The sequence below is a fragment of the Anguilla anguilla genome, chromosome 6 (assembly GCF_013347855.1).
Source record: "Anguilla anguilla isolate fAngAng1 chromosome 6, fAngAng1.pri, whole genome shotgun sequence".
NCBI lineage: Eukaryota > Metazoa > Chordata > Actinopteri > Anguilliformes > Anguillidae > Anguilla > Anguilla anguilla.
The window spans coordinates 38,929,698-38,936,277 of NC_049206.1; the positions used below are offsets into that span (position 1 = coordinate 38,929,698).

The 6,580-nt window shown below is 40.0% G+C and overlaps 1 long non-coding RNA gene across 1 annotated transcript; it reads right to left on the minus strand.

Annotated features, from left to right (window-relative positions):
* Positions 1–226: 226 nt before the first annotated feature.
* On the minus strand, positions 227–1,104 carry LOC118230148. Its single transcript, XR_004765799.1, has 2 exons — positions 808–1,104; positions 227–314 (listed from the first exon to the last, which is right to left on the minus strand). It is a non-coding gene; the product is annotated as an uncharacterized LOC118230148 (long non-coding RNA).
* Between the last annotated feature and the right edge of the window lie 5,476 nt (positions 1,105–6,580).

Below are 6,580 nucleotides of genomic sequence, written 5' to 3' on the forward strand. Positions count from 1 at the left end.
GGTTTTTCTACATTTTTTGGGAAGCAAGCTCTTTTGCCGTCAAGCATGCACAGTCGAGTTTCCCGTTACTTCCCAGGCTTCACCGCCTGACTCCTCCCAAGCTATTATGTAGGGCATACGCTACCGCTACCCTCACTCTGCTAAAACATGCAGTGGGCACACTTAAAAGTGCGATATGTACGTTTGAAGAAACTAACCAAGGAGAGCTTAAAAAAAAAAAAAAAAAAAAAAAACGCTCCACCCCCTCCCGCCCTTCCATGCGAAGACCCGCTCATCTGCTCCAAAGTCTCCAACTACGCACTGACTGAGTAGGCCTGTGGAGAGAGTGGTCAAGGGTGCTGAAAAGTGAAGTAGGGACAATGCAGCACATAATGCCACATTCATAAGTAGAAAATAAAACACGCCATAATACAATAAAAAACGTAACCACAATGAACATAAACGAATAGATAGCCTATAATATAGCTTTTATGGGCTAATGACAGTAAATGAAGGCAAACACCGGCGTTTTCGAAGAGATTCTGACAAAGTTACAGGTGAAACGTAGTCAATAAACATTAGGCTACTAGACTAAATGTATCTGGAACTGGAGTGTGTGATTTTGCTTTTTTACTTGAACAGCATAGCCTAGTTCGCTATAGCCTAAACATCGCTAGCAACATATAAGTTACAAGATAAGGCATAAAGTACAGCATAGCTATATGTAAACAGTGTGCTAAATACATCTGGTAATATTTTCTAGCTACGTCGGATACACAGTTCGGGGCGAACACATTCCCACAGAATCAGAACAAGCAATATAATTACCTGTCCATGAGAAATACTGCAAGCTCAGCATCACCTTTGAAGCCTTTTAAGTGAGCTCTCGCCACTGCTGAAATCCGAACCGATGTTCAGTTGAGTCTTGTCTCTTGCTCGTTTCAGTCTATTTTTGGTCATAATATTTTCTTTGACAGTCTTTTCTTGTTTCTTTAAAAAAAAAATTAAAAAATCAATAGCATATATGCTGTCACAGTCGAAGGCTAAACTGGTAATTTTGTCAGATTTTTTCGCTGCCATTTTTGCTTTGTTTTCTAGGCAACTATAGCACCATCTCTGCCTATCTGTGCTCTGCTCTTAAATATGTAGCCTGCTCTGACAGCACTGTAAACTTGCAACATGATTGACAGGCTGAGAGCTGTCCTGAGCCCTGACTTAGGAAAAGCGGTGTCTTGAGGTCTTTGAACAACCCTCAAATTACAATAAGAGAAATATTTCAGATGGATGGAATGGATGTATTTTAAGTTTAATGCTAATGCTGTTATTGAGAATACCGAAAGCAGTAAAAAAGAAAGTGTAGGATACCTCACCAGCCTGAACAGATTTATATATTTTTACCTCCATAGCTGCAATATTCTACATTCATGACCAGTATTGTCTGTGGTCTTTTTCCCAAAATGGGCAACATTGAAGATGAAATTGTGGGATATCTAAAATATTTCATATTTATTTCATATTTATCTGTAAAACACACACACACACACTGTCACACACATTCACACTCCCAGCCTCAGTAGATCATTTCCATTGTTGCTAGGTTTTGAGAAACTGGGCTGGAAATATTTCTTTGCCTGGGCAACACTGGTTGTAACCACAGCAAAATTCTTACAGAGGTCACCAGAAGCAGAACTCTATAAGCAGAACATGCTTATAGATTTGTTAGTATATTTCAAGGTCATTTAAAAGTTTGGCCCAGGGCCAAAGACATGAACGACTTTCGGTCTATAGCCCTTACCCCCATTCTCATGGAAACGGTTATATGCAAACAACGCACAGCATCACTGAGCGACCAAATGGACCTGTTGCAGTTTGCATACAAGGCTAAAAGGGGAGTAGAGGATGCAAGCTTGACACTCCTTCATGCTGTTTCACAACACCTAGACAAGGCAGGGGCATATGCACGAGTTGTATACATGGACTTTTCATCAGCTTTTAACACTGTGCACCCAAATACACTTATTAAGCATCGCTGTGATCTGCAAGTTCACCCCACCTTGATTTTATGGATCAGAGAGTTTTTATTCAACCGACCCCGAGGTGTCAATCTGAACAGATGTTTTACTGATGAGCTGATTTTGAATACAGGGGTTTCTCAGGGCGGCGCCCTGTCCCCTGTTTTGTTTTCTATTTATACCAACGAGAGCATGTGCAACAACAACTGCCTCACCCTAGTGAAGTACGCAGATGATATGGCTCTGGTAGCTCGCCTGACCAATTGTCAGTCTTTGAACACATATGTGGACTATGTTGCCGAACTGACCGAGTGGTTTGATAAGAGCAATCTTAAACTCAACATGAAGAAGACTAAGGAGATGTACCTGGGAGGCAACAAGACCATTATGCCCCACCCACTGTCAAAGCCACTGCAGATTAATGATCAAGAAGTGGAGCAAGTACCCTGTTTTAAATACCTTGGCACTGAAATAGACCAGACCCTCTCTTTCTCAGGGCATGGAGAGGCTGTATATAAGAAGGCCCAACAACAACTTTTTCTGCTGCGGAAACTTACAGGATTTGAGGTCAAAAAAGAGATCCTGAGCAGTGTCTACCAAGCTCTGATTGAAAGTGTACTAACCTTCAACATTGTGTCGTGGTTTGGTCACTTGTCTGTGAGGAGCAAAGCCAAACTCTCCAGAGTGGTCAACCAGGGAACCAAAATCACAGGCTGCACACAGATCCAGCTCCCAGAACATCATGCAAAAACAGTAAACAGAATGGCCAACAAAATCCTTGAGGACACATCTCACCCCATTCATACCTCATTTGAGATGATGCTGTCGGGGCGGAGGTTCAGAGTCCCCTGTGCACGGAAGTGCTGTTTTAAAAAATCCTTTATCCCCACCGCCATTGCGCATCTCAACAGCAACTAAGGAGGAACCTGTGGACTTATTGAGCTGAGCTAGCTTACAGCACTTTATATTTAGTATTTAATTTTTAATTACCACTGGTCAACTTTTTAACTTCTTAACTTTTGACTCCAACTCCTGTTTAATACACCACTTTTTACTTCATTTTACCTTTTTACTGCATGAGATTTTACTACATGTACTGTGTTGTCTTTTTGTGTGCATTTGATGTTCTTACATGTACAGTATTGTATCTCTATGTGAGTTATGCACCAGTGAAAGACACATTTCCATTATTGCCTGGACAATAAAGTGGACAATAAAGTTTTTGAACCTTGAATCTTTGAATCTTAAGTTAATGTTTAAATACATTTTTGGCTATACTCCTGATGTTGAAATGCACTTTGGAAGTTGGGATAAGCGTAAAACTGAGGGTTTTCTTAAATGCCGAAAAATGTGCGCTGGGTTCTGAAAGAATGGGTAGGTGTACTGATTGTGACATTCAAATTATTTCTCAGTTGAGATGTTTATTCAAAACCTGTGAAGATTCCTGCAAAGTCACTGGGGAAATATATCAATGCATTAATCTATCCAAAACAAAAAGCACGCACTAAGACTAATATAGTAGAATCTATTGGCACCCACGACAACAGTAATGACACTGATTGGAGGTAACAAGCTGAACATATGTCAATCACATGAATGCTGAACATTTCGTTAGCGCCTGGGGGAATGTGATTTTGTGAGCTGATGTAAACATACTAGACAATACAAGAGTCAGATAGCTACCTAATTGCAGAACTATGGAAATTACCATAGTTTCCATGTCACGCGTTACACCTATACACGGCTGGCCCCCGCAAGGACCCCGTGTTTCCAAGACTGTAACCTTGCCCACTAGGCCACAGCACACTAGCTGTTTAAACTGGGAATGTTTCAGAATAAAAAGGTATGGGTATTTTGCGTGTGTATGCAAGTTTTTGATTGGGTCGTGTAGGTGAAGATCTGGCTGGTGTCGGTAAAATGTCCAATGGGGAGACATGTTGTTAGTGGGATTGGCGGCAGGAAAAATAAGAAGAAGAAGAAGACGAATGAGAAGAAGAAGAAGGAGAAAACGCAAAATCCCCTTAGTTTGGGGCTTTATTGTGTGGACATGTGAAGTTGTTTATGAATTCTGTCTGTTGAAATGGGGTGAGAATGTACAGAATTTAGTTTTTAAAGGTTGAGTGTCTGTGGCTGTTGTGGTTATTTCTGTGGGGAACCCTGAAAAGTGCCAAACTCTCGGTGCTGTATAGGTATGGGGCATGCCCCCGCCAAGGCGTAACTTCCATCCCAATTTATATATTATACATATGTACATTACACTGCACAGCACTTTACTGCTTCTTTTGCACTTCTGGTTAGATGCTAAACTGCATTTCGTTGTCTCAGTACTTGTACTTTGTGCAATGACAATAAAGTTGAATCTAATCTAAATATCAATCATGCCAGCAACTACTCAATTTAAGCCAAGAAAGAAGTTTGGTCCATAGTACAGAATATACAAGGCAACCAAGTGCATTCAACAAAACATTTTATTATATAATATGTCCAGGGAGAGGGTAAAGGTCCAGTCGGTTCCCCCACCCATGGTCTTCCCCTCCTGTTGTTGGTGCTAGATCCGGGCCTGGCTGTCACGACTGCCGCTGACAAACCTCAGACTGGACACACAAATACACTCGTCATTATAGTGGTTGAAATATAAAATATCCAAATTATTCAGCTCCTGCACCTAATCATTTTATCCTAGAAAACAAAACAGGGAGATAGCGAGTTATGGAGTTGATCGTGCTCTCTACAACAGCATACATCTTGTATCTCTTCTCCATCTCTAACATTTCCATTCCACAGCATGTGAGCGTCCTGCTCCAAGAGCTTTCATAGGCACCTCAGGATTTGGACTTTTACCACCCCAGTTTTCTATTTTACTTTATTCTATTTTATTTTATCTAATTGCTAGATTTATTTTCTATTCTATTCTTAGATTCACCTTTATTATATTGTATTTATCTAATTGTTAGCTTTGTTCTGGAGCTAGGCACCTAAGAATTTCACTATACATTGTACTGTGTATGTGACAATTAAACTTGATTTTGATTTGATTTGAATATTTTAGAGGGTTTAGAGTTCACCCAGCACAGTTTCAGAAATTTCTGTGGGAAACTTGGTATTTTAGTATAAATATCACATATCTTACAGGGATTATATAAGCAGAAATTGTTTCAGTGTCTAACTGTATCTTCAAACATCTTCAACTATTTAAGCGGCATTGGCATTAAGTTTTGGATGCTACAGATATAACTGACAATTACATACCTTGTTGCTTTTTGGATCCTTTATAGGAAACTGGCTTGCTAGGTCATCAAAGTTAGTCTTCCATGCTTTCACGCCAGCTCTTCAACAGAAATATATGTGAAGTAATTAGCTACCTGAAGTTATACTTTCTTTTTACTATGATCATCCACATTTATGCTGCTGATCTTATCACCTGTCATTGATGCACTGCCTAACAAACGATGTGTGTAATGACTGAATTAACCAAGGAACAACCTTGCTAGATACTAGCCATGTTATCTAGTTCGGCTAGCTACCATTCATTGTAATCAGATGTACTAATATGGTCGAAACTAAGTGTTGCTAACTTTAACAATAAATCTAATAACCGAAGGTGAACTTTGTATGCCAACGAACACCAATAACTGCAATTAATTTGAGGTAAATGCAGGCCAACTGACATCTGGTTATGTCATCTGGAGTCGCTATAGTGTTCATATAAGGAGTAGGAGCAGCGGAGTCCCTCGCCTTGTGTAAAAGGCTTTGAGTTTTACATCTCTAAAAAAGCACAGTTCCACTCTAGTAGTGAATTCGGATTAGTTTTTTTAGGGGGGACAAAAGAGATACCGTGTGATAATGACAGACTAGCCTGATCTTGATCTAACTGACTACGTCTATTGGAGATGTTAATCACGTTGTTGGAGTTCCTTGGTCTGCGTGTGCAGGACCTAGCTGGAACTATTAAATTGTAAATTGCCATTTTATATTTTTTGCTCTGGTCCTGGTTCTTATTTTTACAGTTAATTCACGGTTGATTTTGGGAACCATAAATTCACATACGATACATTTGAAACATTTCGGGATTTTAAAATTTTTTAAAATTTATTTCTCCATATTCTCACGTCATTCTCTCCCAGTTTGTAAAAGCTTGACCTGGTGGTACATGCAATGCTGCTGCAATGCCAAAACTTGAATTGGCTAAGAAGTCTGCTCAGTTTGTTGGAGCACACATGATTTAATTACATAGTTTAGTATTGAATGCAATTAATCTTTGGATCATATATTGATTCATTTATATATAATTGAAGCCATTGTGACATAGTATGAAATGACTTTAGCTGCTGTCTTTTGTGTGATTGTATTTGTATGCCTTTTTACTCCTTACTCCTGTTTCCAGTCCACCTGGATTATTTTTCAACTGACAGTGCTTGTGTGTGTGTGTTCGTGCACGTATATGTGTGTGTGTCATAGTCTACATATGCCCTGTACTATCAGAGTGGATCTGCTGCAGCTGGTCTTGCACCTGCTCCCACCAGCACTGTAATCAGTCCCTGTGCTGTCCTGCCTGTGATCACTCCCTGTGCCGTCCTGCCTGCTTCAGC